This window comes from Thalia democratica, chromosome 8 (assembly GCF_965202585.1).
Source record: "Thalia democratica chromosome 8, ktThaDemo2.hap1.1, whole genome shotgun sequence".
Classification (NCBI taxonomy): domain Eukaryota; kingdom Metazoa; phylum Chordata; class Thaliacea; order Salpida; family Salpidae; genus Thalia; species Thalia democratica.
The window spans coordinates 39749564-39775261 of record NC_139172.1 but is presented as its reverse complement, the minus strand read 5'-3'; positions in this window follow the sequence as shown (position 1 = coordinate 39775261).

Here is a 25698-nt window from a genome sequence, read left to right as displayed (position 1 = left end):
TTGGGCCAACTAAGGCTGAGTTTGAATCTCCATGAACTCCTAAAGCGAGATCCTGGATTTCATTGGGATCAATTCTTAATCTAGTCAAATCATTTTGATCAATGACAACCGATCCTTGCATGGTCTTTTTGTAAGCTAGTTCCATGATCTTACTCATGACATTTGTGTCTTCAATCTCTCCTGCATTGTGTGCACAATCCTGAAGCCTTCTCGGAAGCTCATCAAAAAGACTTGCAGTTGACCTTATTGTTTTCCAAACTTCATCAAGACCAGATAAATTGACAAGCATAGCAAAAAGCCGTAGAAAAAGTGGACAGTAAATAAGTTGTTGGACTCTCGGAGACTTTTCTTGAAGTTTTGAAATTATTTGCTCAACATCTCCTGTTTGGATATAAAAATACATCAGAACCTTCATATTAGATTCAGACAAGTCGTCAAGATACAGTACAACATTGGGCTGAATTAATTCACTAAAGTTTAAAACAGAATGGGGTCTTGAAGTCAGTATAAGTCTCACGCCAGGTAAAATTCTTCGCGACAGAATAAGGAAAAGAAGTTGTGAAGGTAGATACTTTTTATGCACGTTTACTCTTGAAGACTCTTCTATGCAAATTATCTCAAACCTTGCCTGGTCCAATCCGTCCAACACAAGAGTAACTCTGTGTTGGTTGGATAATAACCAGGCAAGTGCCTCGTCTGTTTGGGTTTCACTAAAGTTAATACCACTTGAAAAATATCTTAATCCTAAACTTATCAAGAAATACTTAAGATCAATCGGCTGTCGAGGATCAACAATCATAAGAGGAATTAATATAGCGTATCGGTTGCAATTAAATGTAGAAAGAACACAACGTTTGCTTAAGGTGGTTTTTCCTGCACCAGCTGGACCAATAAGCAAGATGTATGGGTTTGCACTGGTTCTTAATTGTTCACTGTAATAAGACTCTCTCGATTCGGAAACACTTGACTCAGTAGACTCTTGGTTTTGATTTCGATTCAATCTAAAATATAATTTATGATCTAAGTTAGTTCGTTACTCTACTGTATATTTCTAAATTTTGTAGAATATTACATCTCTACTTACGTTTATAAAATAACGATTAAAAAAAAAAATTAAATAGTTTACTTTAAAAGTTAAAAAAGTAAGACTTAGTTACAGATTACCAAATTTTTTGTTCGAATATTTTTTATCAAATAAAGATTGCTTTATTGAAGCTATTAATATGAGAACATACTAAGTAAAGTAATATTAAAGGAACAATAACTTCAAATAAACCGAAAAGCTTTTGATTATAATAGCTTATTGCTAAAAATACAGTTTCTAGTAACTTTTTTTTTTAAATAAAAATTTTGGTTGTTGAATCGAACTTGCACTCTATGATATTAAACATTAAATATGGTAACTACTTTGTTCAATGTTTAAAATATTTTGAGTTAATGTAAATAATGTTATTACAATTTCTAAATTAGAAACTTTAACTGAATTTTTTTTCAAAAAATTTACCTTTATTTACATATTAAAATAAAAACTTGAGAATTGACGAAAATTATGGTAATAAAATTAAAACAAAAACAAACCCAACTACGTCATCAAATTGAACTACAGGAGCATCTTTATAAGCTCTTCTTTGTTCTTGAAGAACACGATACCTTCCATCAAGGTATGCATTATTTTTTCTAAAGTGATCAATACTCACTTTTAACATAGGATGGACCACTGGTACGTTTCGATTAATCTCTTCGGTATCTTTTATTCCCATTGGATCAGAAAGAATGCCACATTTGTTCTGAAGAACATCTTTGATCTTGAGAATAAGACATCCTTTTGTATTTTTTTATTTGTAGTATTTTTTTTTGGTTTTGAAATTGTTAAATAAATAAAAACAAGAGGCTTAAGTAACTTTAAGCAAAAAACTAATTTTAATTTAATATTAAGTTTTACTATTAGTTTTTAAAATTCATACACTTATAAAACAGATAACTTTATTGTCTAATCTTGTCATTTTTTTTTAATTAAATGCAATTCTACTTTTAAAACTTTCGTCTAAGTAGATAAAAATTGCTTTTAGTGAATAGCTATTATGTAAAAACAAACTTTATCTAAAATTTTGAATATAATGTAAAAGCTATAGTTTAATTAGTTCGTAAGTTGTTTTCTTTTTATTTAAACTAACTTATCAATACAATTTCAATACTTATAAAACTTAAAGTATAACTGTTCTTAATTTTATTTATATAAAACATTTTTTAATTAGAAAAGTTTAAAAAAAAAATTTTACCGTAAAGTCCATCTTTTTCTTTATAGATTGAAAAGTCATTACGGCCTGCAAAAAAGATTTTTTAATAACTTAAGATGACTATAGTTTTAAAGTTTTCTTTTACAATAAACTGAACCTATTTGCAAGTATTAAGATACTGACAAAAATAAACTATTAGTTTTACAGTACTTATATAATTTAAATTAAACAAGCCTGAGTGTTTTAAACTATGTACTATTAAAATATTCTAAAACCCTAATTCAAAACTACTTTTATTTTTGAATTTCTTAAAATTTTTAGTTACAGACAGAAAATTATAAACGTATCAACTTACTAGGTCTAACAACATCAGCAACTTCTTTTAAATTGTTTTCTTCTAAAGATCTCAGAAGTGTTTTACTCCATCCAGGTAACAAACGACCACACGCTCCATTATGAAGTAACAATTCCACCATCTTGTAAATATTTCCTTCGTTTTGAAGACGCTCAAGTTCTACCTAGTACAAAAGTATTGACTTTTAAATTAAACTGTTTGTAAATAGTATAGAAAAGTTTACACACTTTTCTTCTTTTCCGGGGACTAACCTCATTTTCAGCTACTCTTGTTTCTTCCTCCAGATTGAAAAATAAGTTAAAGTGTTAACTAATTATATTTAAAATTTATACAAACTTGCAATTCTTCTTTAAAAAACTCTTTTAACGGTGTAAAAACTTTTGGTATCTCAACAGTCTTCAGTTTTTCTGACAAGCTTGGATTGTTTGAGATTTTAAAGACAAAAATTTTGTCTTGTAAATCATCAGAAATTGTTGATTGCCTCATTTGATTCTCCATTTTAATATTAAAGTTTTAAATTTACAAATATATATAAATTTACACTTCCTGTTTAGAAAATTGTTTCATAATTTAAATTACTTTTATCTGAGTAAAAACGCTTTAAAAAACAAAAAAAATTAACATTAAGTAAAAAAGTTGATAAAATAAAGTAAAATTAATCGATATTGATAGTCACGGAACCTCTCAAATTGTACAAATTATATTTGGAATGCCAGATAGTACCGCATGACCATCCCAAATTTAATAAAATTTAAAAAAAAATTTATTATTACTCGCCAGACATACATAATAGTACAAAACTAATTGATCTATAAAACTGAATTTAGTACAGCTGTATTGAAGTATTAGTTAGTTGTTACATTTAAGCGAGTTTTCTGCGGTTCTAGTTTAGTTTTTTATCTATGATGACGACGGTCGTAGTGCGAAAAATAGCAAAAACACTATACTAGACAAATCGGAAAAATCGGGCTTGTCCAACACTTTATTTTAAACTAATTTTTACTAAAACTATCTACTTTTGTCATTACTTGTATGTACAGTTAAAGTTAATATGTAATTTTATATTAAAAGTTTTTCTAATTTAAAAAAGTTTAGTTTTAAAGTACTGACTTGGTAACTAACTTTATTAATTTTTTTTGTGTAAAAACAACAAAAGGTAAATTTAATTCGAAACATCATTAACTATATTTTCAACTTAAAACATCAGATACTATAACATATGTAGAAAATGTTTAAGAACCGTCGAACACAATGTTTGGTATTAAGAGATTAGTTATACAGTCATGCTGATGCGAAACTTTACTTTCAAACTTACTTCTGCATTATTTTCAATTATTCGGTATAATAAAACCATGTAGAAGTAAGTTTGAGACTTCAAAAATTAATTGATTTTAATAACACGTTAAAATTTAATTTTAAAGAAACAATTGTATACATCGGGTACTACTCACACGTTAAGAACTGTTGATTAAACGTGTATGTTCTTAGTGTGTATACATATTAGTGTTGTAATTTTACTGTATATATAATTTTAATGTGTAGTTGTATATATTTCGTTACTTAATCTGCTTAATAGTTTTTTAACACTAATTTTAGTTATTCTGCACAGATTTGTTTTTTGATGATGGATAAGGTAAAGTCGAAATGCCGTCACTATGAATTAAAAGCTACTAAGTTGTTATGTGTATCTCTTTAAAATTATTTTTAGAAGTTCAAACATCCCCTTCTGAATTTTATAATAATTAAAATAACATTTATCAATTAGCTAGTAAGTTTTTAAGTCATTGTAAACTTGCCGAAGTGATTTTAAAACTGAAACGCTTCAATATTTCGATCATTTCCGATGTATCAGTTTCAAGAAGATAAAAAGTTTAATGAATTTTCAAACATTGTATTGATTGTTGTCATGAGTTTTTTGAAAATTTAACGCGCTGTCGCTCCTGTATAGAGCAGGAACAAAGTTTTGTTATTAATATAAAAAATCAATTCAACATTTTAGAACAATATTCTGGACGTGAGCTTGAAATTTTCTGCCAATATTTATAATTAGAAAAAAAAGCTTATTTTAAATGTACAAAATATTTGTGCTTAATATTTATTTTTCAATGCTTTTCGTTTTTACTCATAAATTTTTTAATAATAACAATATTTATGTAGTTCATTGTAGTTCATTCTCTTCGATTATGAACACACAATTGTAAAAATGATCTCTTATAACTTTTTAGTAACAAAGATAAAACATTATTAACAACTGTAGCATAAGATTAAGTCAGAACTTTTTATTAGTTAGTTTAGCGAAATTTTAGTAAAGACAAAGTATTAAAAGTAATTTGTTCAAAATTTTGTATAAATCAAAACTTCACAAAAATTAAGTAAATTCCACATAAATGTTCACAAAATAAATGCTACCCTATCGCATGAAAACTAGTATAAAAACAAGACAGAGCTTTCAGCTATTTAGATACGGATGGTTAATTATAAAGCTTGACATTTTATTATTAAAAAACACAATGAAAAACGCTTGGCTAATTATAAGCGTTGGTAAGCACACATGTTGGTATGATTACATGTTTAAAAGCGTCATTCAACACTAATAGAAAATCATATCGAATATTTATACGCGGTACAATACAATTGGACTAATTTTCATTTGATTATTTGTACCAAAAATACATTGTATAATTATTTGTTTTTTTTATTTTATTTAAAAGCTATTGGTTCAATTATTTATTGTTTTCTCAAAGTTTCTCACAAGTATTACCACTATATTAAAAATAATATAAAGTTAAGTCTAATAGTCAGGTAAAAAGTAGTACACTAATCTTCAAAATACTAAAAAATGTTAATTAATTTAGGTCGTGCTGTTGCTACTACAATTTTAAAAATTATTATTTCAGTTGTGAATAAATTAGTTTTTAGCAGTACAGTTATTGAGCTCTTAAAATGAAAACATTTTTGATAAAGCTAAAGATTAATCTTTATTTTAAGATTAAACCAGCTGTTAATACAATCTTAAAACCAGCTAACTATTACATTTAGAAAAATGTAAAGACAAAATTGAATTATAGCATGCCAACTTACGGAGCAGGTTAGGATAGCATAGCGTCACTTTAGCACGGAGGAACACTTTAGACAAGCGTCATTTTACCACAGATGTTCACTTTAGCACGTTGGGTTACTTTTGCACGGAGTGTCATTTTTGCACGGCGTCATTTTGGCACGGTTGGTAAATTTTGCACGGCGTCATTTGAGCACTTTGGGTCACTTTTGAATAGCACATCATTTTTACGCGGCGTCAGTTTATCACCAAGCGTAAATTTTTCACCGTTTTTTTTTCTTCTATTTTTGGTTGAAGTGTTTATTTTTAACAGTTTCTTTTTGGACTGATCGTTATAATGTACTAACTAAACTTTTTAAAACCTTTATTTGAAATTTTTTTAAAACTTGAAAAAAATATTTTTTTAATTATAAATATATAAAACATTGTAAACTTAAACATGTGTTTAAATAATAAATTAAAGGTGAAAAAACGCACTAGTTCGTAAAATATTTAAACCTAATTTACTATTTTATTTTGAAAGTATTTTATTAATTTTTAATATGTAGCATAACGTTTTTAAACAAAGTCAAATATAACTTAATATTCTAAGCAAACACTGCATACTTATATAAAATTTTAACATGTTACTAGTTTTACTGGTATACGTATTACAACAATTTATAGTTAACCAAAATTATTTATCAGGTTTAAAAAGTAATAGATTAAAAACTTGAAAACAAAGTTAAATTTACTTCTTTAGTTAAATTCTTTATTTTAATTGTTGTAACAATAAAAATATTTAAACATTTTAAATTATAGTTGCTTGATACATTAGTTTTAAATTCTTAAAATTAAGTTCATAGACAACATTCATACACACATTAAGTTCCATTTTTTTACACACCACTGCTTATAATGTTTATGTATTGAATAAAAGGCTTATAATAAATGTTTTTAGAAATAATAAAACTAAAACCAAAGATAGTGTACAAGAATATAAAGTTAGAAACACACGGTAAATAATTATCTTCTGCAAGAGTTACTATCAACAACTACATAATTTTTAGAATTGAAATACATGAAATCCTTAGAATACAAATGCTGTATTAGTAAACATACTAAATTATATAAAATATTATTTTATAAATCTTATTAAATGGGATTTCTGAAATATAAAGTTATTATAAAAAGTAAGAATGATTATTTTTTGCAAATATTCTATAAATCAACACATGTTTTAATGAAGTTACTTAAAACATATGTTTAGACACCTATTTTCATGTTGAAAAGCAGATTACATCAAATTCTAAAATAAGTTTATGTTGTATGAAATTACATTCAATACTTAAAAAAGTATAATTGTTTTAAAATATAATATACAACTTTCAAGTTTTTGAATTGAGTTTAATTGAATTAATTATCAGTTGATCAATTGAATTAAAATTAAAAGGTTTTATGTAATCAAACAGGGTTAATACTTAAAGGCATTTATTAGTTTTACTAAACTTGAAAATAAAAACTTTAAACTGTTAAAAACTGTTATTTTACTACCATATGTATTATAAAATTAAAAAACATTGTATACTAATTACAAAATCAGTAAATGAAAATACACCAAACGTCTCTAAAAGTATATTGTAGTTCGTTTTTAACTATTTTGATACTTTATATTCTTTAGTTTTTAATTAAGTTTTAAAACTATCACCTTTCTTTTGATTAAAAAAGTATATTACCTTAATGGTAAGTTAGTAATTGTACTACCTTATCGTATTATTTATTTAGTTTAAAATGTATACAAGTGTCAAGAAACAAACTTTAACCTTTAATGGTTTGGTATGAAAAAATGTAATAAATTTAACACTATAACAACTAAAAAGTATAAAAATAAGTTTTCCTTGAAGTACTTTTATACATAATAAAAAATATTAGTTCTAGCTTAAAATTCATAAAAATTTAAAGTATACACATTTATTTTTTATCACTTGAATAAAAAGTTTCATTAAACCTCCTATTGAAAATCTTTATGTCGTGCTAAAATAACACTTCGTGCAAAGTTTACCAACCGTGCTAAAGTGACGGCGTACAAAAATAAGACTCTTAGCAAAATTGACCCACAGTGCTAAAGTGACGCCGTGCAAAAATAACACTCCTTGCAAAATTGACCGATCGTGCTAAAGTGACGCACCGTGCTAAAGTGACGCAACGTGCTAAAATGACGCATTGCAAAAGTGATGCAACGTTCAAAAGTGACCAACTATGCAAAAGCAACCAACCGAGCTGAACTGACGACCCGTGCTAAAGTGTCGCTGTGTCAATCTGACACCCACCTGCCAGCTTATAAAAAAGCGAAACAGAAAATGTGAATACTTTTAACCAAATGTTATGCTTCATCACATAGAAGCTATTCTATAAAACTTGATACGTTGCCTTGAATTTTTTCGTTTACAAGATATTTTAATTTTTTTCAATTTTGTTAACCTTTGCGTTTACTGCATTAACTAAAAACATAATATTTATATTTTTCAAATTATATTAAGTTTATCTAATATATAATATTCAAATTTAAAACAGTTATGTAAACACACTTATAAGGTTTAAAAAAGGGCGTTAACTTATGAACATTTATATATAGATAAAGATAAGATAAAGAAAGACGGTTTAAGTTATAAAAAATTAAATCAAATTAAATAATGTATTATTTAAATTAAGTTTTAATTATAACATAAGCTTTTAAAATTTTTGTTGGTTTACAAAATTTAAATTTGAAAAAACAGTTCTGTATTTTAAGATAAACTTTAAATAATTTCAATTAATTAGTGAATTAAACATATAACTTTAAAAAAGAACTTTTAGACCAATATGTTTCAATTGAACGGATCTTACAAAGTTAATTTGTGTAAACATTTAAAATCATCAATAAAAGTAACTAATAAAATCTATTTTAATTGTAATATAGTCAATATATAGAGTATATTATATAAAATACAATACGTTTTTATTACAATTGTTTTATATAGTATTGACTTTACAAATCCATTACATTAGATTTATTTAAGTTTTTGTGATGTGTCTGTTTAGTCTAAACAGAAACTTATATATATTCCTGTAGTTTAATATTTTATTAAAAATTAGAAAACGCATTTTAGTAATTTTCGTTCACTTTAACTTTCTTTTGAGTTTTATTAACAAATTCTTCAGTTGTCATTAATTAAACTAGTTAATTAAATATACTTTACGCAGATATTGAGTCATATGTGTTATGAAAGAAAAGTAAAACTATTTCTTTAAAGTTATAAATGGCATTTATACATGTTATCTAACTAAAAAGTAGTCTGGGTGATTGAAAAAAATTCATCGGAAGAAAAATTTCCTCGAAATGTTTCATAGTTTAAGTCAAGCGATTTTTTCGGAGCTTACAAATTTTCAATAACTCATAATTGTGCAAGAATAATTTTAGATGACAAAAATAATCTAAAAAAACTTTATAAGCTTAAAAATCTAATTTATAACGCATTGTACATATCTTGCAAAAATTTTTTTAATTTAATCTATAGTTTATTTTGATTTAATAGACCCTACAAAACAGTAGTATGTGAACTAAACTATATTCATTACTAAAAAAATCAAGTATTAAAATAACAATAACAATCGAGTTAAACTAAATCAGTTAACTGAGTTTTTTCTATCAAAGTAATTTCTCTAACTATCCTTGTAGTAGCTTTATTAATAACTAATTTTGGGAAAAATACTATTTTTATGAGAAAATAGTTGTAAGTTTTCTAAATTACTCTGATATTTGATAATTGCAAGTAATTATGCCAATGAAAGTTATAAAACAAAACAAAACCACTTTTTACATTAGTAAAACAAGTTACACTTATACTGTTGATATATTAAAACATTTGTTTTATAACTTATTATGATGTGATTTAGTTATGATGTTTTAGATGTGATTAATACAAATAAAAAGTTTAAAGAAACTTTATGTCTTGTAACAAAATCATTTAAAATTTTATAGAATTTTAAGGTCTTCTACGTTCTAATGAAATTTTTCCATTTACTCAGATTAATTTTTACATAAAGTAAATTAAAAAGTATATTCAAAACATTTTTTGAACATTACTAATATAATTTAGCTGTAAATTGTAGAAGATGACTCATTGTTTGCCTAAAGTATATTTTATCAACTATAATTTATAATACTTTTAGAGCTCGTTTATTAAGCTAAATAGGAATTTATAAGTAATTTTCAAACTTTTTAACCTGTGCATCTAAAATTTGTATAAAATATTATACTAGTAAAAGAAATACATACTTTAAGCTAAAATAAAAATAGTACAAAGTAAAATTTAACGCAGACTACTTTCAAACTGTTGATTTAAGAAAATAAAATTTTGTTTAACAAATTTAGTAATAAAAATAAGATGCTCTTTTTTACAAAGTGTAATATAAGTAACTTAATATTATCAAAGTTTTTATTTTCAGATTGTAATAGAAATAAATAATAAAAAACACACTTATATAAGAGCAATTAAATTTTCGAAAATTAATAATTTACTAACCAGCTTTATTGATACAAGAAAGTTGAATGAAGTTATGGTAGTTTTCAAAAACAAGTTCCTATACGATATAATATTCTTGATTTTTATTTTAACTTATTTCTGCAATAAATGTTATTGTCAGTTTTAAATAATCTACTTAATTTTTAACCACAAACATTATTTAAACATAAAAATAACATTCAAATTACGTTTAAATATTATTCTTTCTATGAACCTTAACATTGGCTAAATTCAATCTGATAACTATAAATAGCTACAAAATTAAAATATGTTATTGTGGCCTACTATCTTTAAACTACAAAAAAAATGTATAAACTTAGCTAGTTATCTTTTACTAAAACAGATTTTAACAGCTTTTAAAACTACGAAAAGTTTTGTTAATGCTTGACTTACTTCAGGATTAAAGTTTAATTCAAGCATATCAAGAAAAAAAAATTGTAATACTCTAGTGTTCCCAATGCATAATATTAAATCTATTTTTGCAACAAGATGCAAACTTTAATACCAATAATATTTTGAAAACTAATAAACATGTCTTTTTCGGGACAATAAAATTTATACGACTTAAATACGTCATTCAAAGCATATTCAAAATCAAAATACATCTTTAATAAGGTACCAAGCAATTTTCCTATTTCTCAGTGTTTTGTTTTACGATAAAAAGAAACTTTTTTTTTAACCTATGCGTTAACTACACTAACTAAAAACATGATTTCATATAATTTTTAAATCTTTTTAACTAGACTTAAGTTGAAGGATATCTAAACTTTTAAAACTTAATAAAGACATGTAAAAACACTCAAAAGGTTTAAAAAAGGGCGTTAACCTATGAACATTTTTTAAGTATATGAAAAGAAATAAAGTTTGTTTTATAAAAAAGATTAAATAAGATTAAAGAAATCAAGGATAAGATAAATAATTACTTTGTCTGTCATATATTGATGTTTTCAAGGATTTTAAGTAAGCTTTAAATCTAACATAAGCTATTGTAATTCTTATTCATTTGCAAACTTTAAGTATGACAAAACAGTTCTGTATTTTATTTTAAACTTTATAAACATAACATTAACTTTAAAACATTTAACTTAAAAAAGAACATTTAGATTAGTATGTTTTGATTGAGTTTATCTTACTAAGTTAATTAATGTATGCGTTACTATTAGTTAGAACGATAAAAGTAACTAATATAATCCCTATAACTTGTAATATTTTTAATATATGGTATATAATGTAAAAAGTACTACAATAATAAGTTTTTATATCAACTGTTTTTGATTGTAATGACAACGTAAAGCCATTAAACTAGATTTATTATTAGTTTTTCTATTGTATGTTTTATTTTGTTTAATCTAAACAAAAGTGTCGTTTTTTCTTTCAGTAGACTAATGTTTCATTGAGAAATTTTAAAATACAGTTTAGTATTTTTAATTAACTTTAATTTTCTTTTAAATCTTAAGTTGTTTTAAATTCAAACTAGGTAATGAAGTATACTTTAAGCAGATATTGAGTCATGTGTTTTCCACAAAAAAAAAAAATTAATTATACCATTAATGTTAGCAATTAAAAATTATACATTTTTAGTTCACTAAAAAGAAAGCTAGTAGATTTAAAAAATTTTATCGGAAAAAAAAATCCTCAAAATGTTCAACAGTTTAGGTTAGGCGATATTTACGGAGTAATAGTTTTCGAAAACTCATATTTGTGCAACAATAACACCTGAAGATAAAAAGTAATCTAATAAAAACTTTTAATTTTAAAAAAGTATATTTACAACGCGTTGTACATAGCATTGCAGATTCTTTTTAGTTTTAAACTTAAACTCATTAAATTGACTTTACAAATATGTAGTGTGTAGACTATACAGTACTCATTACAAAGAAAGTCAACATTGAAAATGACTTTAAAAATCGATTTTAATTTATTAAAACCAATAAACTAAGTTTTTCCTATTAAAGTAATTTCTTTAAATAACCGTGTAGTAGCTTATTAGTGCTTTTTTTTTGCAAGTAAAAAAACACTTTTATGAGTGAAAAAAGTATTGAGTTTAAAAAATAAGTTAAAATTATTAAAAAAACATAATTTATTTTATTTTATTTTATGTTGAATAAAAAACTTTAAGAAACTTTAAATAAGTTATAGGATAATTTTAATAGAAACTTAATTTACATTCTAACGAACTAATTATGACATTTATATAAGTAAAATAAACTTTGTTTTCTACCCATTAAGCATCAAAAGTTATTTCAAATAACTTAAAGATGTGTTTTATAATCTACAACAAATAAAAAGTTTAAAAAATTAAAAACTGTAACTAGCTCGCTTGAAAGTTTATATTATTTAAAGATTTTTTATTTTCTAATATAAGTTTTCCAGCTACTTAACTTACTTTTTGTTTGATTAATCTTGAAAAAAACCCTGTTTTGACTTTTCAACATTAGTAAAATAATTTTATTGTTAGTGTAAAACACAGCATGAATAATTTTATTTCTTAAAGTGTATTTTATTAACTAGATTTTAAATAGCTAAATATCTTATTTATAAAACTGATGACAACATTATAAGTAATTTTAAAGTTTTTAAAGCAGTGCTTCTAAAGTTAACTAATAAATATTATACTGGTAGAAGAAAAACAGTTTTCAATTTGAGTAAAAAATTATCACAACATAAAACTAAGTAAATCAAAATAAATAACTGTAAAGTCTTGTAAAAAACTTAATATTACAAAGTTTTATTTCAATAAAAATAAAAATAATTTACCTACCAGCTTTATTGATACAAGCAAGTTGAATGAAGTTATTGATATTTTAAAGTTACAAGTTGTTTCTTTACGATGCAATATCTCGATCATTTGTTTTACATATTACTGCAATAATATTTATTTGCAGTTTTGATAAGCTAATTATTTTATACAAACTTTTTTTCAAACATATAACTAATATAAACATTATTTAAATATTATTTTTTTTATGAACTTTTACATCGGCTACCTTTTCTTCAATCTGATAACTTTAAATAACTACAAGATTAAAAATTGTTGTTGTAGTGTATTAATGTCATACTACAAACTAAAACCACGTATAAACTTAGTTAGTTAAATTTTATTAAAACAGTTTTGTAACAGCTTTTAAAACTACTTTATGCCACTATTTCTCGATAAAACAAAACTTGTACCATTTAGATTCAAAGACATCGAGAAACTTCAAACTGAGTTAATAAAAAAAATGCACGAAAAAGTTTGTCAATGCTTGACTTACTTCAAGATTAAGATTTTGTTCAAGCATCGAAAGAAAAAAAGAATTTAATACTCTAGTTTCATCAGTGCATAATGTTAAAATTATTTTTGCATTAAGACGTAACCTTTTATGCCAATAATATTTAGTCTTTTTCGGGAAAAGAAAAAACAAAATTTTTTCAAATAATTTAATACCTACTTAAATAGAGTAAATAAACTTAAGTTACAAGCTTAAAAAGAAATCAATAACCCTCATAAAACTAATGATAAACTCTTTAAATTTTGAAAAAGTAATCAATATTATAATAAGACAACAAAAAAACGTTTACTACCTTATCATAGTTCTTGTTTAAACTTGATAACAATTCAAAATATTTTCAAATTGCAAAAAGTTTTAGACTTACTACATACTATGATCACTGACTTATTCAGTTGTATAGTTTTAAATTGATATTGATTTTTATTTAAACAATATCGCGTTGTATTACTACATTGCAATGACATTATAATTAAATAATAAAGCGGTTTATTTGAATATTAAAACATTTGATGACGTTGTTAAGTCATTATGACGTAATAATAATCCGTAAGTGCGATAGGAACACAATAAACATTTACATTTAGCTCAACTCTGACACAAACAGAAATCGAATATTATAAACACCAAAAAAAATAGTATTAGAAACTTGTTCTGTAAAACTAATAAAATTTTGTTTTTTTAGTAAAAACTGCACGATTATTGATACTGATTTCAACATTTAATTACTGTAAATGCAATACTGTAAAGTAAATACATTTATAGGTATTAAAAAATTTGTAATATAATAAGTTATCTTAGAATAGGGTCGGCAGCTTTTAATGAGTCGTGACTCGTGGGCCAACTTCGTGAAAAAAATTGCTCGCCGTTGACTGTAATACAACAGATTTTAAGGGCTAATGCTGTTTTAGAATATTTTGCATTAATAAAATACATTTAACTAGTAAGTATTTTAATGTATGCTTTTCTAAAGTATTAACTTGCCTATGATTATTTTCAATTTGCAGGCCGCATTTTCCCGACCAATGTTGTAAAACGATAACTAAAAAACAAAGTATGGTAGTTTAGCAGTTTAACTGCTTCTGTGTAGCTAGTTATATCGGGATGACCTCAAGACAATTTGGCAAAAGAATAAAGGAACATATTCCAAAAAGTTTCGATGAATTTTGTAAGAGTAATAAGAAAACTAAATCTATTAGAGTAATAAATGCTTCAAAAACATCTGCTATTGTTGAACACTTAGTAAATAACATTGATTGTGCTAGTAATTATAATTTAAAAAGATTTAAAATTATTAAAAACTGTTTTCACATTTCGGATTTAATTAAACTTGAAGCTATTTGTAATTTGTTAAGAGAACCTAAGTTGTGTAAACATAAAGATTTTGATTAAACTGTTTCGTTGTTTTCTTAAATTTTTTTGTAATTTGTTGCTCTGTTTTATTACCCTTTTAGTTGCATTGTAATTAGAAGTACTTATGTATTGTTAATTACTCTTTGCTTTATTATCATTAATTATGTTGATTGCATTTTCACTGTATAAGTTAGATTTGAAATTTTATTTTTATTGCTTAGTATACAACTGACGAAAGAGGCATGAAATATATATTGTTCTGAAAAATTGAGTCTTATTTATATTTTTTGTTTAAAACAAAATTTTTCAATAAACAAAAGCTCTTTTGTTAGTATTTGTAACCCGTTCCATAGTATAACATCGGTGTTAAACTAAACTTTTCACGGCTAATTAAATAAGTATGCTACCAGTAAGCGATAGGTTAGGTACCCAATATTTTGTACGAGAACTTTAAACATAAATCAAGTGTAAAAGAACCTCGTTTTCTTGTAATTAAAAGTGCAAAATTACTTACGCTTAACTTAGTTAGTTAGATAGTTTTGTATTTCTTAGTGAGTTAGCTGTAAAATCGCTTGCAAAAACATTAGCTAATTTTTTAGATACTTTTCTCGTCAACTTACAGTTTATAAGAATGAACGAATGTTTATTAAAAGTTTTAATTTTTTACATTACAATATTTTCTATCCACTAGCAGGTGTCAAGAGTAATACAACAGCGCAAATAATTTGAATAAAATTGGCTTTTATTATAAGTTTGTTAAATATGTTATTATCAGATAACTTATTTACGGGACATTAGATATTTAACTAGACCCGATACATAAATCAAGCTGTTGTAAGTAATTTTATTTTATAAAACAAAGTAACTAAAATATCAGTAAGAATTGGTTGTATTACGTCACAAAATATTTTGATGTTTACTCAGGGTCGGCTGCCTTTTGTAACTCACTACTATTTTTGTTAGAAAACGTTTCTCTCAAAATGTACTTCATCGGAAAAAGTTTTTAGACCCACAGTTATCAAAGAAAAAATTGTGTTAAATACTAAAAAAGTACTAAACTAAAATTATATCAAAAAGCAAAGCACTTATAAAATACATTTATTTAATTAAGGTGCTCATTGAAGTTTTTTAATACAATATATTTTACTTTTATAATTAAAATAAATTAATTTTTCAACAGAAAGTATTTCTTGGGTTTGGATTTTGGCTTTGAGGGCCGCATTTAGCCGGTCTCTATGTTTACTGATTCAAAGTACCTTAGTTTTAAATTGTAAATTCTAATTTATTACGACTAAAGTTTGATTGATATTTAATCAAATAATTACAAGTAGATTTAAGTCGAACGTCATAATAAAAGTATTTTTATACAATCTAAGCAAACCAATAAAAGTACAAATGAAAGTAAAAATATTTTTTGATTTATTAAGTATACAACAAAAAAATACTTTTTGAACAAAGGAATACAAAGTGTTATTACAATTTAATTTGTAGATATTTTTATTTTTATTTATAAAACTGAAGTTCTTAGTATATTTAAGTTTTACAAAACAAAACAACGTAGTTCAGTTGAATAAATAACTAAAGTTCAATATTTATTTTTATATTTTCTTAAGTTAAATTCTATCAATGAGTATTTATTTATGTCGATAAAAAAAGTTGATTTAACAAATTTAAAATTCAGTTTCTGCAATAAAAATCTTTACAACTAAATCGTACAAAAACAAAGTATATGCAAAAGATTAAATACTAACAGTTCTAAAATATATTTTTTTGAAATCAAATATTAACAGGTTAAAAAATCTAAGATTATTTAGTTTATATTAATTAGAAAACATACACAATTCTTATTAGTTTTTTAATACTAAAAAGTGTTAAAAGTATACAATAAAGAACCATGTGAAGAAAATGTTTTTTTTTAGTTTTAGGTTTTGAAAGAATAGAATTGTTTATATAAGTTATTTTTTGGTATTTAAAGATATTTTTTTTTCGAAAGATAATGCATTTAAAGAAACATAGTTTTTCAATAAAAAATGTAAGTTAGTAAGATGTTTTTCGTAATAAATGTAAACAAACAACTAAACAGCTCATAAACATTAAACTAATAAAAAGTAAAGTTTGAAGCAAGCACGTAATAACAGAAGCAATTTTAAACTAAAAAAATTTGAATTAAAGCTTTATAATTAGCTGTTACTTTCAGAAAAAGTAGAAAAACAAACATTTTACTCTACTAAAATTTATATGTAGTTTTAAAAGCTTTATAAAAATAATCGTTATATTAACCAAAACAAACTGAAAATTACGAATTTGATTGTTTATATTACATATGCTCTTGTTTGATAGTTGATTTATTCCCATATTGTAAGACTTGCGTAATCTGATGATATTTAATCAGAATCTTATAGTCTTATGAGATAATCACTGTTGAAAAGTTTTAACTTAGTAAAAAAAAATGTTGATTTGAAAACAATCGTAAATTGTATACGTGATTTAATTGCTTCAGTGGTTTTATTGTTTAAAGAAAGTAAACAATATAGAACCTGTTTAACAATTTAATTTTAGAAATAAACTAAGAGGCAGTTAAGTTACATATGTGCAAACACTTGTAAATGCTTTAGTTGAATAATTATAATAAAAATGATACTAACGACTGATAGACAGTACTAACAATTTATAAATTAACAAGTATATATTTGCAAAAAATACGAATAACAACGCTCAACAACTACATAGCTTTCACAATATACATAAAAATATTTTTATAAACTGAAATTACTGAAGATAAGTGTAGTATTGTTATTACTTATTTATAAGACAAAAACGTTTTTGTAAATATTTTGATGCAACAAAACAAATTTGATTTAAATAAACAACTAACCGGTTAGTAAACACTGGTGGTTGTCCTCTTTTTAATTTTGCTACAAATAAGGTTTGATTAGCCCAATATACTATTTTGATTTCAACTTCCTGTTATGAAAATTAAAAGCTTCTTACATTTGAAAATAATTTATAACAATTAATATCACAAATTACAACATTATACTAACTTGAGTTAAAAAATAACTAAATTAAAAACTAACATCATCAGAAGCGATGTTGTTTGTTTGGAAGTTTGAAATTTTCTCATCAAATTTTCTGCAAGTTCTTAGTTTTGTTTCATCATTACTACGCAACCAGATTTCAATCTTTTTAATATGAATTACATTGATGGAGTTGATTAACAATGAAATAAATTCATCATCGTAATTTTGTTCATAAGGCATACTCAACAATTCAACCTTTTTAATTATTTATAACTTTATTTTGATAAAACTTTCAAATTCATGTTATGCATTTACTAATATTTTTAGCTAGATACAAAATAAAATCTTATAAATATCATATTTATTCTTGTTACTTTAATTGAAACGAAACCGATTCATAATAAATTTATTTTGCCCAAACCATATATATAAATAAATAAATGTTTCAAAACTGTTGTATCGATATTTATTTATAACTTGAAAATAACTTAAAGAACAAAATAAACTTCAGTAACATGAAATTATCTAAACAATATTATAAAAAAAATAAGTAGGTCAATATTCATTAAACTAATATTAAAACAAACTTTAACATGTGATGTTGATAAAGTTCTTAACACCCCCTTTAGATTATTTGTAGTCAAGCTATATTCAAACTCCAACTCTTTTATTTGAGTTACAAAGTTTCTTATAAACAATACGTCGGTTGTAAACGTTGTGTTGTCGATCCAAATATCAAAATTGTGATTTCTTAAAACTGACTTCAACTCATTTAAAATGTTGTGATCGCAAATTTCACTGTAATCTTTTCTGATTACTCTTTTATGTTCAGCTGTAGTAATTTATTTTTGTTGGTTTGTTACAAAGTATGTTTGTGTTTTATTTAGCTTTAATAACAAAATTTGTGTTATTTCAAATAAAATATAAATTTTAATTATAAAAAAAGTTTAACAACGTTGGTTTTAAGAAGTTTTAGTAAGTTACGAGTTTTAATGTTAGATAACGCTTTTTAAACAAATAGCAATTTAATTTAAATAAAATCTTTATATACTAGTACGATAACATTATGTATAAAAACAAATGGTTAGATATTTTCATATAACAAATTTAATAAATAAAATTTAAACATGTAGGAGTAAGTTTAAAGTACACAATCAAATAATTTAATTATCAAACATCAATTTTATTGTACCTTCTAAAAATTACGAGCTATGGATAAATAGAATCTCTTTTATACGTATTTTATGAAGTTACTGTTAGATTAATTTTGAAACTAATTTACTAACAATAAATTTTGTTTCTATGACAACTAATAATATATTCTGCTGATTTTTGAATAAATTTCATTTTCTTTCTTATCAGTTCATCATTATCTAAAACAAATATTTTGGTGTTGAAACTACAGTATAAGTTTCAACAAATAAAATAGCACATTAAACTATGAGTATTGAAAACTTTAGACTGAATAAATACACAACATAAACTTAAATGTAACCCAAAGAGTTAAACGAATTTAAGAAAATAAGTAAAAACTAACCTAATACGAGAACATTCAGTAATGAAACTGTGAAGATACGCACAGTTGCAAATTCATCTTCTCTAATTGGTCGGTTATATCGATCGATTTCAGGAAAAATTTTTTGTAAAAATTCGCAGAAATTGTTGAAATCTAGTTTCAACCATGCGTGTCGACTTGTTAAATATTCCTGTTTAAAATGTGATTTTGGTAATAAACAGGGTTTACAAATAAATTAAAAGCTAATTCAGTTTTTAAACTACTACTAACTTTTTTTTAAACTTTAAATTGAAAACATAATATTTCATATTAAATTCATTTATATTGTACTGATCACAATAAGTTCTGTTTAAGTAATTCCTTTTTATGATTTAAGATTAAGAGTATAATCAATAATAAAAAAATTAATAATAATAAAAAATTATTTGTTTTCTTAAAACATATAATATTTAAAAAAATAAACTTAACAACCTAACAAACAACTTTCGTTAAATTTAACTATATATTCTTAAACCTAACTAAACCAGGATATAAAAAAAACAACTGAAATTTCAAACTACAAAATATTTGTTTTTATAAACATAAGTGAAAATTAATCAAATGACAAGAATTTGTAACAAATTAAACTTTTTTTAATTCTTAATGTATCGTTTACAACTACTTTTGAAATTTTATTATAAAAAAAATCAAAACTTTAAAAACTAATTTTTAGCTATCACTAGTTTTTGTTTTGAGGAAAACACACAAAAATTGTTGCAATAAAATCAAATCGTTTTATAAAACATCTACAGGAATTTTTTTTAAATCATATACTTATTTGTATTAAGCTATCACAAGTTCTTGTAAAACCTTTGTGTTACTTACTTTAAGAACTTAAAAACTTTTAGAGGTTTAATTTGTTTCTATTTTAAAATTTTAACTTATTTTTGCCATAATTAAGTAGTGTTTTTATTAGTTTATTAAATTTTGCTTAGTTTTGTAAGTTAAAGCTTAATATTCAATGAAAAATAGCACAGCATTTGATTTTATAAATGGTTAACAATCTTTACATAAAAATATAAGTAAAACTTTTACTTAATATTGTTTCAATATAAAATATAAAAAAAGTCTTCGCAGTCTTATTAGAATCTAAATATTTTATTTTTTTTCAGCATCAACATTCCTGAACAATACCAAAGCAAAGAAAAAATTTATGCTTTTTATACGCATTTTCAACTACAAAACTTTTTCGAAACGTAAATATTAATCACTATCAACCACATGTATTAATTTGTACAAAAGTATAAGTATCTAAAGTATATAGTAAGCAAAAGTTTTTTTTTGTTTATGAGCATAATTTTGTTACTGGATTCATTATTTACTTTTCGACGTTTAATTTGTATGGCGTTTTTAATTAGTTATCTAAACATTTAGTATACAGTCGCCTCTTACAATTCCACGCACATTGTGTCCAAAGCAAAATTCGAAAATAAACGATAGAACGTAACTATAGTTTTCATTCAAGATGTACATATATGTGAAAAGTTTTGCTAAAAACTTTTTATTTGCACAGTTTTTTTTCCTTGCGCACTTAAGACTAAAGTTGTCTTATATGGTATAAGAGAAAGATTTGTGTAATGTTTATTCTTGTTTTTATTTAACATCAATACCATATCCTGCTAAAAGTTTCTTTTGAGCTCTTTCTTTAAAAAGCTATTTATATTGCTGTTAGCTTTTATTATTGTGAGTCAATATTTTTCTAGCAGAATTTTTATAAAAACTGTTTTTAACTATTTAAGCTTATGCTACACTGGGACACAAATAAATGTTTATTTAACCGTCAATGAACATAAGTATAAACAAATATAAAGCTAGTTTATCATTTAAACTTATTAAAAAAATGATATTTTATCATTTCAACTAATACAACATATTTAGAATACTAAGGATTATTCAATTTTGTGTATTTTTTGAGAAGTCTAAAATACGTTACTAAACGAGAGTGCGTAGATTTACGAAAAGTGAATGAAATGTTAAAACCTTTGAAAACTACTAAAAATTTTCATAAAATCAGTTTTATTTTGAAAAGATGTGTTTAAAATCACTTACTAGTTTAAACGTTAAATATTTGTAGTAAACAGTTACTAGTATAAAATAATTTCGATTTAATAAAGTAAAACAAAAATAAAAAATCTATCAAATAGAAAAACTTAATCAGTTTTTAAGACTTTAAATATAATTGTGTTTTTTGCGTTTTTCTGACTGATTAAGCCTTAGCTTTATTAATTATACCTAACAGTTGCTTAGAGTTAATTAAAACTAAAATTTTTCTATTTCAAAACTTTAGAACAAATTAATATAATTTTTTTTACATATATTCAATATAAATTATAAACATATAAATTTTAAATAAACTAAAAATTAAAAACTTCTACTAGTTATGAAAACGTAAAATGCCTTTATCACTTAATAAAACTTTAACTAAGATATATGTTTTGTAAAAACAAAAATAACCTGTATGCTCTGATGAGCGAAATAGAACAAGCTTGGACCAATTAAGGCTGAGTTTGAGTCTCCATGAACTCCTAAAGCGAGATCCTGGATTTCATTGGGATCAATTCTCAAACTAGACAGATCATTTTGATCAATAACAACCGATCCTTGCATGGTCTTTTTGTAAGCTAGTTCCATGATCTTAGTCATGACATTTGTGTCTTCAATCTCTCCTGTATTGTGTGCACAATCCTGAAGCCTTCTAAGAAGCTCATTAAAAAGACTTGCAGTTGACCTTATTGTTTTCCAAACTTCATCAAGACCTGCTAAGTTTATAAGCATAGCAAAAAGTCGTAGAAAAAGTGGACAGTAAATAAGTTGTTGGACTCTCGGAGACTTTTCTTGAAGTTTTGTAAGTATTTGCTCAACATTTCTTGTTTGGACGTAAAAAGACATCAGAATTTTCATATTAGATTCAGACAAATCGTCAAGATACAACACAAAATCGGGCTGAATTAATTCACTAAAGTTTAAAACAGAATGGGGTCTTGAAGTTAAAATAATTCTCACGCCAGGTAATATTGTTCGTGTTAAAATGAGAAACAAAAGTTCCGATGGTAGATAACTTTTATGCACGTCTACTTTTGAAAAATCTTTAATACTAGTTATCTCGAATCTTGCCTGGTCCAATCCGTCAATTACAAGAGTAACTTTGTGTTGGTTGGATAATAACCAGGCAAGTGCTTCATCTTTTTGATTTATATTTACCCTGTCGTTAGTAAAATAAGCCATTCCCAAGTTGAATAAGAAATATTTAAGATTAATTGACTGTCGAGGATCAACAATCATAAGAGGAATGAATAAAGCGTATTGATTACAATTAAAAGTGGAAAGAACACAACGTTTGCTTAGGGTGGTTTTTCCTGCACCAGCTGGGCCAATGAGCAAGATGTATGGGTTTGAATTGGTTCTTAGCTGTTCTCTATAATCAGAGTCATAAGATCGAGAATCACTTGGCTCAGTGGACTGTTGGTTTTGATATTGACTAAACCTGTTTTTATTTTCTTGATTATTTTCAACTTTACAATTTTGATGATTTTAGTATCCTTTTATACATGTTTAATTAGATAAAAGTAAAATATCATTATAAAATACCAAAATTAGTTTTGTGTAATGTATTAACGGAAAGAAAATTATAGCTAAATAATAACTTTGTCAAAGAGATTACGAACTAAACTATTATTCAGAACTAAAACTCGGAATAAACTAAAGGGTAGCCGTAAAATAAAATAGTGGAAGAATAATAATACGATTTCTAATAAACAAAATGTATAATTTTTATAATTTATTTAACGTTAAAAAACATGCATAAAATATTTAGTCCTAGGACCTGGTGCACAAAAACTCATTTGTTTATCGAGTCACACACCACGAATAACTTTTAACGTCTTATCCATTTACTGAAAGCTTTCTAATTTTTTAAGATAAAAAGCACGATGTATAAAGTAAAATTCAAAACTATAGTAAACACTTAATTTAATACTTACAAAATGTTTTATCTAATTATATCAAGTTACGATAAGTTCTGAAAAAAATCTAACAAAATTTCTTCTTTTTTAATACAACTTAAGTAAAATTTTGAGGCTCTATTTAACTAAAGACATCAAAAACAAAAACTAACCCAACTACGTCATCAAATTGAACTACAGGAGCATGTTTGTAAATTTCTCGTTGTTCTTCAAGAACTCGATACCTTCCATCAACAAATGCTGTATTCCTTCTAAAGTGATCAATACTCACTTTCAACACAGGATGGACCACTGGCACGTTTCGATTTATCTCTTCAGTGTCTTTTATTCCCATCGGATCAGATAGAATGCCACATTTCTTCTGAAGAACATCTTTAATTTTGAGAATAAGACATTGTTCTGTAATTAATTAAACTATTTAGTAGTTATTTAATTTAATTAAAGGAATTTAAAAAAAAAGTTTTAGTACTTTTTAACTGTAAGCATTAAAATAGTATATAATTTAACTTAAACATCACAAAACTAGTTTTTAAATCGTATCTAAGAATGGTTTTCTTAACTAAACCATCTTTACATTTCAGTAAGTTGAGCAATCTTTTTTAGTTCTGACAAATATTTATATTAACTATTTTCAAAAAGTACAATAAGAATTAAAATCATTGTTACAAAGAAATAAAGTAACTCAATACATATTAGTAAGAAAAATACATATAAATATATCCGCAAAAATTTTATAATAGTATACAGTTTTTTTTATTGAAAAAAATGTAAAATTAAATAAAAGTAAATGTTTTTTTACCGTAAAGTCCATCTTTTTCATTGTAGATTGAAACGTCATTAGGACCTGTAAATAAAATTACAGTACAAACTATATTTTTTATATGTGCTTTTATATTTTTTGAACTGAAATTAACAAGATTTTTGTAATAATTATTTACCTGTGTTCTAATATATCCCAATTTCAAACTATAAAACCATATCATTAGTTTGAAACATCATAGAATCAACTTATCCTTTTTTTTACATTCTTTTTAGTTTAAAGTTGTACTTTACTCTTTGAATTTAAGAAATTTGTGGTTTTATATATTAAAATACAAACGTATCAACTTACCAGGTCTAACAGCATCAGCATTTTCTTTTAAACTGTTTTCTTCTAAAGACTTCAGAAGTACTTCACTCCATCCAGGTAACAAACGACCACATGCTCCATTATGAAGAATCAATTCCACCATATTGTAAATACTCCCTTCATTTTGAAAACGCTCGATTTCTCGCTATAATTTTAATGCTAATTGTTTTAAATCTGTTTGAAGGAAAAGAAAAACTTAAATAATTTAAACACGTTTAGTTCACCCGTATAAAAACTTGAGTTTAATTTTTTTCAAATATCACAAACTTTTAGCTCATCAGTGCAATATTCCATCAACGGTATAAAAACTTCTGATTTCTCAACGTTTTTCAGTTTTTCTGACAAGCTTGGATCGTTTGAGATTTTAAAGATGAAAACTTTGTCTTGTAAATCATCAGAAATTGTTAATTGTCTCATTTGGTTCTCCATTTTTATTTGTTTATTTAATTGAATTTAAAAATTTTATAAGTCTGTGTTTAGAGCAGCATTTAAAGTTCTTTAATTTTTTTCTAACTTATGCAATAACTAACACAATTAAAATAATCTTAATACTACTTTAATTAATAAAAGTGAAACTATATTTTTGAAATAAAAAACTTTTAAAATAACTCTATGGCTGTTTCTCGAACTATATAGATTTATTTCTATTCACAATTGTTAGTAGTTTTAAAGTTATAATTATCTTGAAGTAGTTTTTAAAATACAAGTAAAAATAATACACCATTCTTTAAAATTCAATTTAAATAAGAAGCATTTTTTTCTAATTGCATTAAAAGTTCGAAAGACAGACATAGTAGAATATAATTAAAATTTAACACATTCAATTTTTTTATTTCTTGTTGTTTTTTATAGTTAAAATCTCGCAACTAAAAAGTAATTTTAACAACTTTATATAATAAAGCTATCATTTAAAGGCAAACTTAGTACATAAAGTAATTTTTTCAACTTTATCTTAGCTTAAAACATTCAAGTTATAAAAAATCCTCTAATAATTGTAATAAAACTTTTTTGAGAGATAAATATTAATATTCCTTACTCGTTAGAGTTTTATTTTCGAATGAAATTTTTTTATTACACTTTATTAAAAAAAAATGTTTCTTTATATATTAAATAAGTTAAGCATTTTGTTATAATAATTTTATTAAATAAAAGTTAACTACTTTTGTTTAGTAAAGTTTCAAACATCAACTTTCATAAAGCTTAATTAAATTTGTGA